The following is a 12,525-nucleotide window of genomic DNA, read 5'->3' on the forward strand; positions in this document are numbered from 1 at the left end:
TGCGCTTCATTACAGAAAACCCGGACCGTGCAGCTCATGATTTTCTCTCCCTAGCGGTGAGAAAGCGTTTCGGGATTTCGAAAGCCAGTATAGACTTCCTTGAGGAATATAAGTGCAAATCTACTAGAAGGCAATATGTGTCATCTTGGAGAAAATGGGTGGCCTTTTGTCAAGGCGAAGATTCCGCAGGAGATCTTGACAGATTTCTGCTTATCTTTTTTCTCCACCTCCATGGTCAAGGGTTGGCAGCGAACACGATTTCAGTGTGTAAGTCTGCTTTGACAAGACCCATTCTATATGCCTTCCAGGTCGACCTAGGTAACGAGATCTTTAATAAAGTCCCGAAAGCCTGTGCTAAGCTCAGACCTTCAGCACCTCCAAAGCCCATTTCATGGTCTTTAGACAAGTTCTTCATTTCGCTTCTCTGTTGAGCAATGAAGAGAGTGCGTTAAAGGATTTGACACAAAAAGTTATTTTCCTATTTTGCACTCGCGTCCGGGGCCAGGGTTAGTGAGATTGTAGCCTCTCGAGAGAGGCAGGTCGTGTTCAGTTCCTGGATGGGGAAGAACTGAACCTGTTTCCGGATCCTATGTTTCTCGCCAAGAATGAGTTACCCACCAACAGGTGGGGTCCCTGGAGAATCTGCCCTCTGAAAGAAGATGCATCTCTATGTCCAGTAGAATGCCTAAAGATCTATCTTCATAGAACTTCAGACTTCAAGGGTGGTCAACTATTCAGGGGAGAAACATCAGGCTCAAATTTATCTCTGAATCAACTCAGAGCGAAAATCACATATTTTATTCGCAGAGCGGATCCTGACAATACACCCGCAGGTCACGATCCGAGGAAAGTTGCCTCATTCCTAAATTTCTTAAATTGTATGGATTTTGAACATCTCCGTTCATACACTGGCTGGAAGTCTTCCAGAGTGTTCTTTCGCCACTATGCGAAGCAAGTAGAGGAACTAAAAGAGATCTGTGGTAGCAGTGGGTCGCGGTGTTAACCCTACTGTTTAACTCTGCGAGGAACAGTGGTCTTAATTGGGACGATTAATTCCAGGGTGAGTGTGTAGTTACATACTGTACTACAAACTAAGTGAGGGCACTGTGTTGCCCATCCAGACTGTTCCATTTCCGAAGGTGAACCTAGCATAAGTGCAGACATGTGTGCCGAGCGTTTCTAACGCTAATGTCATTGATTTGTAATACAGGCTTTTATGACTTTGATACCTCGGTATCTTAAAAGTGGCATCTAATGTTTTTTCTTTCAGACAAACAAGCTCTGTTTACTATCATACTTATGCTTAAAGTTTTGGGTTATCCTCTTCTTATGTATATATATATATATAATTGTGGTTAACCTGTCTATTTATTGCCTGTCAATAATCTGGTTCTTGAGAACCTTGCGTCTCCTTCACCTGTGTCAATTTATTGGTATAATTGAGCATTCATTCTATGTAACTTATCTGGGATAATTCTAATAGAATTGTTCCTTTATGCAAGCTATGTTGCATTGGTTTTCCTCCTATGCGGATATAAAACCTTTGTCCAATACAAGTATTGTGCGGAAAACTGGTCGATATTTGATATTGACGCAGTGGTCCTTTACAAACTATGCTTTACTTAATATAGGGCGAGACCACTATATTAGCTTGCCGGGTATTCATACATAGATATATGTACTCTTCGAGACTTTTCCAGAGTCTAGTAGGACTCTTCCCTGTAGGGGGCAGGAAGCTCTAACATAGTTTATAGTTAGTTGAAAAGATGTATAATGGTAACATTTTAGGTCTCTAGGTCTAGTCGACCGGGAAAAAAATTACCTCCGGGGAGTACGGCACGTTCTGAGAATCCACAGATACAGTAATGCTCTGGTACACTTCCATCAGGACGACATGGCTTGAGCCCAAAAAACGGATTTTGAGCGAAGCGAAAAATCTATTTTTGGGTGAGATGGCCATGTCGTCCTGATGGACCCGCCCTTGCCTTTCTAAGAAAGGGCTGTAGGACCCCTCCCTACATACAGTATCTGTAGCACCTCGTGTACGCTACAAGGAATACAGATGGCGCCACGCATACGAATCGGGGGATAGGGAAGCCTTGGGAGCGGCTCCCCCTTTTTCTTTCCCGAATTCGTATCTCGCCAATCACCTCCTTCGAGACGAAATCTCTGTCCAGGATGTAGATTGCCATGTGACGTGTCTAGAATACGTCCTCTGATATGTCGCGATATCCCTTTCACGAGGGATACTCGCTCCAGGAGTTAGAATTCTGGTACCTTAAGGTAAATTCTCTGGGAATATCGCCGTAGTTGTAATATACCCTAGGAAGCTACCCTATAGGAACTTCCATCAGGACGACATGGCCATCTCACCCAAAAATAGATTTTTCGCTTCGCTCAAAATCCGTTATATATATATATATATATATATATATATATATATATATATATATATATATATATATATATATATATATATATATATATATATATATACCTATATATATGTATATATATATATATATATATATATATATATATATATATATATATATATATACATATATATAGGCATATATATATATATATATATATATATATATATATATATATATATATATATATATATATATATATATATATATATATATATATATATATATTGTCACAACTTCAGCTTTCCACTTGCCTTTTCATCAATTCCCAGTGATGAGGGCAACATTTCATGTAGGTATAGTAGATATGTAAGGTGAATGATCAAACTAAAGTTAAAATTAAACAAAGACTTTACTTATTTTAACCCTGGATAGGTACGGTGGGTCGTTTGCGACCCCGAGCGTCAAAAAAAAACAGGTTTTTCTCACGTGACTCACCCCTGTGACTGAATTTGTGGGTGATCGACCTGCAGGAGGTGTCTCCCCTACACGCTCTAGTAGTGTCCAGATGTGCATTGCTGTAGCTGTACTCCTTCCCCGATTTCTGAGACGCGTCGGGGTCGTTCGCGTCCGAGTTTACCCTTCTGAGGTAGTTTGCATAATTATCAAAGTTATTACGTATTATGAAATTGTCGTAGAATGGTGCAACTTGTATAGGTTATCAGTTGTGGAAAGTCTTGGTGGATTGTTTGGCTACCATGTGCATGTTTTTTTTTTTAGTTAAAATGTCGTTCATCACCACGAGGACCATTTTACCGCGAGTGCCCCTTTTTCATTTTTTTTCATTTTTTTGCCAAGTCATTTTTCCGTAAGATATTGCCAAATAGTGTCGTAAAACTTTTGCTTGTATAGTGTTGGAAAGTGTGTCTAGATGATCTGGCTACCCATGCATGACTTTGTTTTTGTCAGATACGACGTAGTTATTGGTATATTGGGTATTTAACTGCGGTTACCAATTTCTGTTTTTTTTTCAATATTTGTAAAAATTACTACGTAGTAAGGAATTGCCGTATATTATTCATTTTTTTTTCATGTTTATGTGTTAGAAAGTGTGCCTTGATGGTTGGGCTAACACGTGCATGTCTTTTTTTTTATCTGAGATGTCGTATATTAGAATGTCGGGCATTTTACCGCGAGTGTCCCTTTTTAATTTTTTTAAATTTTTTTGCCAAGTCATTTTTCCGTAAGATATTGCGAAATAGTGTCGTAAAACTTTTGCTTTTTTAATGTTGGAAAGTGTGTCTAGATGATCTGGCTACCCATGCGTGATTTTGTTTTTGTCAGATACGACGTAGTTATTGGTATATTGGGTATTTAACTGCGGTTGCCAATTTCTGTTTTTTTTTCAATATTTGTAAAAATTTACTACGTAGTAAGGAATTGCCGTATATTATTGATTTTTTTTTCCTGTTTATGTGTTAGAAAGTGTGCCTTGATGGTTGGGCTAACACGTGCATGTCTTTTTTTTTTTTTATCTGAGATGCCGTATATTAGAATGTTGGGCATTTTTCCGCGAGTGCCCCTTTTTATTTGTTTTGCATTTTTTTGCTTAGTCATGTTACCGTAAGGAATTGGCAAGTAGTGTCGCAAAACTTATATTTTTATAGTGTTGGAAAGTGTTTCTAGATGATCTGGCTACCCATGCCTTTTCTTTTTTTAGCCAGATATGGCGTATATATAAGTATGTGTTCGATTTTCCTGTGATTGCCATTTTTTCGTTTTTTCCCATTTCTTTCAAAATTACTACGTACTAAGGAACTATCACAGAGTAATATTTCATTTATATGTTTATTTGTCGGAAAATATGCCTTGATGGTTTGCCTAGCACGTGGCTGAAATTTTTTTTTTCTGAAATGCCGTATATTAGAATGGCCATTTTTCCACGAGTGCCCCTTTTTATTTGTTTTGCATTTTTTTGCTTAGTCATGTTACCGTAAGGAATTGGCAAGTAGTGTCGCAAAACTTATAATTTTATAGTGTTGGAAAGTGTTTCTAGATGATCTGGCTACCCATGCCTATCTTTTTTTTAGCCAGATATGGCGTATATATAGGTATGTGTTCGATTTTCCGGTGATTGCCATTTTTTCGTTTTTTCCCAATTCTTTCAAAATTACTACGTACTAAGGAACTATCACAGAGTAATGATTCCTCTAGATGTTTATTTGTCGTAAAATTTTGTTTACTTTTTTTTTGATTGAATATCATCAAATTTTTTTAGCTAAAATATTGTTTTACATTTTTTTTTTTTCGATTTTATTTCCCTTCAAAAAAAATTTTTTGGGTCAGAATTTTAATTTTATAGTCGTAAAATAATCGACAATTATCCAGCAACCCACCATACAATTTTTATGCATATCCAATAATAATTAGATTAGTAAATAACACCTTGAAATTGACATACCCTTCCTACATTTCAAGTGGCAGATTAGGGAGTCTGAGTCAGTGTGGTTGGCGGCCATTTTGTGGACATATCCGAAGCGTAAGCTGCCCTATCTATATATATTCTTGTTCCCTATAGAAATTGTGATATTTTGGTATATTTTTACCTGCATAAATATCATATTATATATTAAATATATGTATTTTTTTACGAAATTTCCAAGTACTCAAAAAATTACCTTTAGATATGGCCCCTGATATAAATGTAATTTACAAAATAATGAAGATTTTTTTACATATTTCTATTTTAGGATAACATATGTTTATTCCCTAAAAAAATTAGCCACTTCCTATTTCATTTGGGTACCCAAAAAAATTCATGAAATTTGGACAATTTTTTTGGCCAAAAAAAGTTACCATTTTTTTCTCATTTCAGATCTTCACCTCCATGGGTCTGACTTCATCCAAAATACATCAAGATGTGTCCTAAACATTCAAGAATCAATTCCTAAAAGGATTTGTGTATATATGTATAAACTTTTTTTTTATGAATTTTTATGTCAGGTCTTTTTTTTTCTACTTAATTTTTTAAAATATTTATAATAAATAGTTTTTCTGCAGATGAGTAGTATTTATCTTTACAGTTGTTTTAAGCATTCATTGAAGTTTTTTTTTGGCAAAAGAAAAAAGGAGGTTACTGCAAAAACTGATTTTTCAAGAATTTTTTTTTGGCGTCGGGGTCGTTCGCGTCCGAGTATACCCTTAAAGGGGTGTCCGAGGACCGTACCTATCCAGGGTTAAATCACGTCTAAATATATAATAACAAAATAATAATTATATAATAACAAATAACCACTTAATAACTACTAGAAAACAAGTGAATCGTAAGCCACTGGATAACGAACTCAAAAGTATTATTTTGACAGAGCTTGAAAGTAAACATTTCCAAGGATTACATACGTAAAAAAACAAGAGGTAATATCATTTATGCTATCCGCTACGATCAGCAATCAATAGATGGCGCTAACATCATACACAATAATAGGTGTGTAATTAAAAATGCTACATAATGATAGGAGGGTTATTATAGTTCCCCCCTGTTAGGAATGAAATTACTATGACAATTTTATTGACAAATTTAGTGAATTCAAGTGTTTTCTGTCTAAGACGTGATAATGCGTCGGCGATGGTGTTGTTTGATCCTCGAATGCTGTGGATCTCAATGTAGTAGGAAGACAAGATGTATGACCATCGAAGTTTGTTGTTGTTAAGCTTGGCCCTTTCGAGGAAGGTAAGGGGTTTGTGGTCGGTGTAAATGACGACGCGTGCAGCACCTTCCAGATATGGACGAAAATGAAGGACAGTTGCAACAAGACTATACAATTCTTTCTCGATGGTAGGCCATGCTAGTTGAGTGCCTTTGAATGCTCCCGAGTAATAAGATACTGGCAGTAGGTGTTCCAACAAAGTAGGAAAAGTACTGGTCCCATTGATTTCTTGCAGTAGGACACCACCAAATCCAGTATTGCAAGCATCGACCTGTATAAAAAAAGGTTTAGTAAGATTAGGAGCTTGCAACAAAGGAGATGAAGTCATGAATAACTTTAGCTGCCGGGAGGCCTTGTCGTGATCCTGTGTCCAGTGAAACCTTACTTTGCTGGATGTCAAGACATGTAGAGGAGAAGTTATGATGGCAAAATTAGGACAAAACTTTGAATAATATGACACCATACCTAAGAAAGTTTTGAGTTCTTTTTTTATCACTAGGAGTGGGGAATGAAGTTATAGCCTTTACATTAGTATCCTTGGGTAATAAGGAGCCACTGCCAATGACATGTCCTTGGTATGTAACTTTGGCCTTACCAAATGAACTCTTGGCTAAATTAATAACGAGGTTAGCTTCCAGGAGTCTTTTGAAGAGTTCTTTTAAGATCTTGAGGTGTTCGTCCCAGGAGTTACTAGCAATTACGATGTCATCCAAATAGACATACACACCCTCCAAACCACGTGTAACTTCATGGACCATCCTTTGGAATGTAGCTGGAGCATTAGTCATCCCAAATGGCAAAACTCTGTATTCAAAGAAACCAAAAGGTGTTATAAAGGCTGATATCTCTTTTGTCCTATCTGTTAATTTAATTTGATAATAACCCTTCAAGAGATCAATCTGGGTAAGGTATTTAGAATTACTTACAGAGTCAATAATATCTGCAATTCTAGGCAATGGGTAAGCATCCTTGACTTTTACAAAATTAACCCTTCTATAATCTGTACACATATAGTAGGAATTGTTAGGCTTTTTGACTAAAATACAAGGCGATGCCCATGGTGCAGCCAAATCTAGTTTTAGTAAATACTCAACCTCAGCCTTCAAGGCTGGTAATAAACGATGGGACACCCGATAAAAAGGTTGACGAACGGGATTGGCGTTTGGTTCTGGCACAATATCATGTTGCACCAAGGTACAGCAACCAGGAATGTCTGAACATATTACAGGATAAGACTTCAGAACAGCCTCTAATTCTTCCCTTTCTACCTTAGGAAGATGACCAAGATACTGTGAAAGTAAAGAAAGAATCTGTGAATTACTAGCATCTTTCCATGACAAAATATGATTATGAGCCAAAGTTTCTTCTTTGTCTGGTTCAAGAGGAGCTAAAAGTTTATCATTATCAACTGCCTCGGGTACTAGGTTTTTCAGAGTAGGAGAAGTCTCGATGGGAGTAGTTATCCTTGAGTTGTGAGTGGAGTGATCAGTCTCTCTACATATCAGGTGAACTACCTGTGGAGAAATCTTTGCAGATTGGTATGGTTTTATAAGATTAATGTGCACCAACTGCCTAGGTTGCCTTTTATCTGGAGTTTCAATTGCATAAGTTGTTTTAGAGACCCTTGTAGTGATTTTATACGGACCCATAAATTTTTCTCTCAAATGAGCTCCTGGAACTGGTCGATATACAAGTACATCATCTCCTACTTTGAAAGTTCTAATTTTGGCCTTTTTGTCGTAATGGTTTTTCATTCGAATCTGACTGTTAGTTAAATTCAGATTGGCAAATTCATAAATATGGTCAAATTTAACCTTAAGATTTTGAAGGTATTGTGGAATACTTACTTGCTGGTCTTTGTAAGTACCTCTTAGGAAGTTTTCTTTTACCATACTAAGGTTTGTCCTAGGTCTACCGCCCAACATCATCTCGAAGGGAGAAATTCCAGTAGATTCATTAGGTGTACTCCTAAGTACACACATAAGCAGATCCAGGTCTTCATCCCAGTCCCGTCCAGTTTCCCAAATGTACTTGCGCAGGAGGCTTTTAATGGTCTAGTGTACCCGTTCGAGGGCTCTATTAGTCTGAGGGTGATAAGCTGAAGCAAAAATATGGGAGATGTTTAACTGCTTTAAAGTTTGCTTAAACAAATCACTAGTGAATTTTGTCCCCTGATCACACTGAAGCTCTTTTGGAAAACCAAAAAAGATGAATATTTTAAGAAGATTAACAATAATTGTTCTAGCTGATATGTTTTTTATAGGTATGGCTAATGGAAATCTAGTAGTTGGACACAACAAGGTTAAAAAATGTACTCATTTTGTTTTTCAGTTTTGGAAAGTGGACCAACACAATCTACAATTACCTTTTCAAAAGGAGAATTAGGTACTGTAATAGGAACTAATGGTGCTGGAGGTATTTTCTGATTTGGTTTACCAGTTACCTGGCAGGGATGGCAAGATTATATGTGGTGCTTTACATCAGCTTTCATACCAGGCCAGTAGTAATCATCCAGCAAACGCTTATAGGTTTTGGAAATGCCTAGATGAGACTCTGCTGAATGAGCAAGATCCAATAAGGCTGCACGAGGATTAGAAGGAACTACAAGCTGGTAACTATCATGCCAGGAATTTTGTCCTGCAATCTTCAAAGGTCTATAACGTCTCATAAGGATATTGTTATCAAGATAAAAATATGGTAACTTACTTTCATCAACATCATCTTTTACTTTATCAAGGTATTCTTTCAAACTATCATCAGACCTTTGATACTCTACAAATTCATCTGAGGGAATATCAACAAGATCAGCAAGGACCTTTTCACCTAAGGTACTTTGATCCACCTTACCTGTGTGTTCAGTGTCTCTAGAAGTTGAGGTTGTAGACCTGGTGACTACTTGGCAGGGAAGCTCTACCACAGGAGAAAACTCTTTGCAAGCTTTTTCGATCACTACTTCAGGCTGAGTAATGATAAGACTAGGAGTACCGTTAGTTTGAGCCAAGTCATTACCAAGTATCATGTCTATGTTCTTGCAAGGCAGGTCAGAATCCAACAAGGCGACATTAGTTGAACCTTTAAAATAAGGACAATCAAGAGAAATCTGTACAATAGGTAAAACCTTTTGACAAGCCAAATCTGACACAGTTACATACTGATCTGTTGGTTTAGCTAAATCTTTTAACTTTGAGCTAATGATAGTTTGAGATGACCCTGTATCTCTCAAAATTTGCACGGAAATATCATTCACTTTACCAGGATATGTAAATGCTGTAAAGTCTGATAGAGGTTGAGCACAGTGAAGTGTCGTTTTATTTGCAGTATTCCCTGATTTGGGTCCTTGTGAAAAAGCATTAGGAGAAGCCTTACCATGAGATGCTTTGCATTTGGGACTAGGACAGTCTTTAATATGATGACCTTCTTTCTTACAAAAAGTACAAACCTGGGGGGAAGATGAAGGTGAGGACAAATGTGGTTTAAGTTTATGATTGAGATGGTAATCATCAGCTAATAGGGCAGCCCTTTTTCCATCTTTTTCTTGTTTTTCTCTAATAAACATTGCCACATTAGCTGGAATACGTCTCAGGAACTCTTCTAAAACTATGAAATTCTTTAATTGTTCTAAAGTAGTTATTTGTTCTTTATCTATCCATTTATTAAACTGCTTCAACTTCAATGTGAAAAACTCGAGATAGGTTTGAGCTTGGTTCTTCAAAGTTTATCTGAAGATTTGTCTATACCCTTCTGCTGTAACACTATAAGCATCTAATATGGCAGTTTTGAAGACTTCATAATCCCTTTCTTGGACAAGTTGTGGTGCCACATATGCAGCTTTTCCTTTGAAGGAGTTTCTGATTAAGAGAACATATTGGTCTGTAGGCCAGTTGAGAGACGTTGCAGTGTTTTCAAAAGTAATGAAAAATACATCAGGATCTTTTTCATCGAAGACAGGCTGGAGTTTGCGGGCTTTTCTAAGGTCAAAAGCATCAGGTAGCTGTTTTTCTGCCAACCTTTCTTCTATTCTTATGGCTGATAGTTACTTTTCCAACAGAAAAGTAACCGTTGTTCCGTTGCTGCTGCGGCATTTGCAGCTTCAAGCCTTTTCTGTTCAGCTTCTGCGGTGGCATTTGCAGCTTCAAGCCTTTTTTGTTCAGCTTCTACTGTTCGTCGCTGCTGTTCAAGTTGGAGTTTCAATTTCACTATCTCTGGGTCTTCAGTTGTAGTAACTGTACGAACAGCACCTCGTTCAAGTGTTAAAGGCCTTAAAGGAAGAGCCTCTTCTTCAGTTATATTACCACTATTTATCAGGAAATCTAAAATCTTTCCCAATAGTTCAGCTTTCACCACAGCATGACCTACAGATATTCTTGCCTTACAGCTATTAGGCGAAGCTGGTCCTTTTTAGCTTCCTGTAGTGTATTCAGATGCTCCCTGGGTGCACCTAAAAATTTCTCAAGATCAAAAGGCATCTCTCAATACTGATAAAATGGAAAATATCGCTGGAAATTATATTACTACCATACACAAGCTATACAACTTAAAAACGTTAGATTATTCATGGATTTATGGTGCGAAGGCACCCACAAACCACAGGAATTTCCTTAATCCTTAAGTCCTACAATGTTCAGAAATTCACTTAAATAAACGAGCCTTTAATAATCCATGCCAATCAGAAAACTTAATTCACCAATAATGCACAACCACTGACAATCTTGAATGAAATATTCTTGATGAAGTAAACAATTGGAAGTACCAACAGTTACCTGAACAAGGAATAAACCTTTAAGTATTCATCGAGGTAGAACGAAGTTCTTGACAACGTGGTCTTAACAATATGAAGCCGAAATCCTTTAAAGAGCGAAGGTTGTACCCTGAGTAAGAGGAACAGAGGTTCCTAAGGAAGGAATCTTTCAATTCCTTATGATGAGGTTTTGAATGCCTCGAAGCACCTCGAGAAGTTGGGGCGGCTATGAAGATATTGCTAAGCGATGGTGGTAGTCAACAGAGTCGAGGGTTAAAAGAATGACGAATTCTAGGCTGCCATTACCCTGCCTGCACGTCCTCCAAAATCTCGATGTATGCTTAAGATGACAAGTTGCAACACGACATTCTCTAAGTGAAAGTGTGAGCGCGCTGGAGAACACTATCCGGTGGTGGTCAGAGTTATAAACTAGCAAGATATCACTAATACACAACACTCATGTTGTTCATCATCATAGAGAAACAACAAAATGAATTTCACAATCCGTCAAGATCGAGCGTAAGCGCAATGCATGCGTAAGTAGATCCCGGTCAGGCCCCCAATTTGTCACAACTTCATCTTTCTAATTGACTTTTCATCAATTCTCAGTAATGAGGGCAACACTTCATGTAGGTATAGTAGATATGTTAGGTGAATGATCAAACTAAAGTTAAAATTAAACAAAGACTTTACTTATTTTAAATCACGTCTAAATATATAATAACAAAATTATAATTAAATAATAACAAATAACCACTTGATAACTACTAGAATACAATTGAATCGTAAGCCACCGGATAACAAACTCAAAAGTATTATTTTGACAAAATTTGAAAGTAAACATTTCCAAGGATTACATACGTAAAAAAACAAGAGGTAATTTCATCCATGCTGTCTGCTACGATCAGCAATCATTAGATGGCGCTAACATCATACACAATAATAGGTGTGTAATTAAAAATGCTACATAATGATAGGAGGGTTATTATAATATATGTATATATATATATATATATATATATATATATATATATATATATATACATATATATATATATATATATATATATATATATACATATATATATATATATATATATATATATATATATATATATGTATATATATATATATATATATATATATATATATATATATATATATATATGCACACATATATGTATATTTATATATATATATATATATATATATATATATATATATATTTAGTATATATTTACATATATATATAGATAAAGATATATCTATATATATATATATATATATATATATATATATACTTATATATCCACACACACACACATATATATATATATATATATTTTTATATATATATATATACATATATATATATATATATATATATATATATATATATATATATATATATATATATACGGACACACGCAAAAATGTACATATATATATATACATCTATCTATCTATATATATATATATATATATATATATATATATATATATATATATATATATATATATATATATATATATATATATATATATATATATATATATATATATATATATTAGTGTGCTACTGTTATTAACACACAATGAGTATGTGTTGTTTGAGATGTTGAGTCTTGAAATAAAGTCAAGCATGTTAACTTTAAAATGGTTTATTTCTTTAAAAACAACAGTGTTAACATCTCCATCACAGGAG

This window comes from Palaemon carinicauda, chromosome 18 (assembly GCF_036898095.1).
Source record: "Palaemon carinicauda isolate YSFRI2023 chromosome 18, ASM3689809v2, whole genome shotgun sequence".
Classification (NCBI taxonomy): Eukaryota; Metazoa; Arthropoda; class Malacostraca; order Decapoda; family Palaemonidae; genus Palaemon; species Palaemon carinicauda.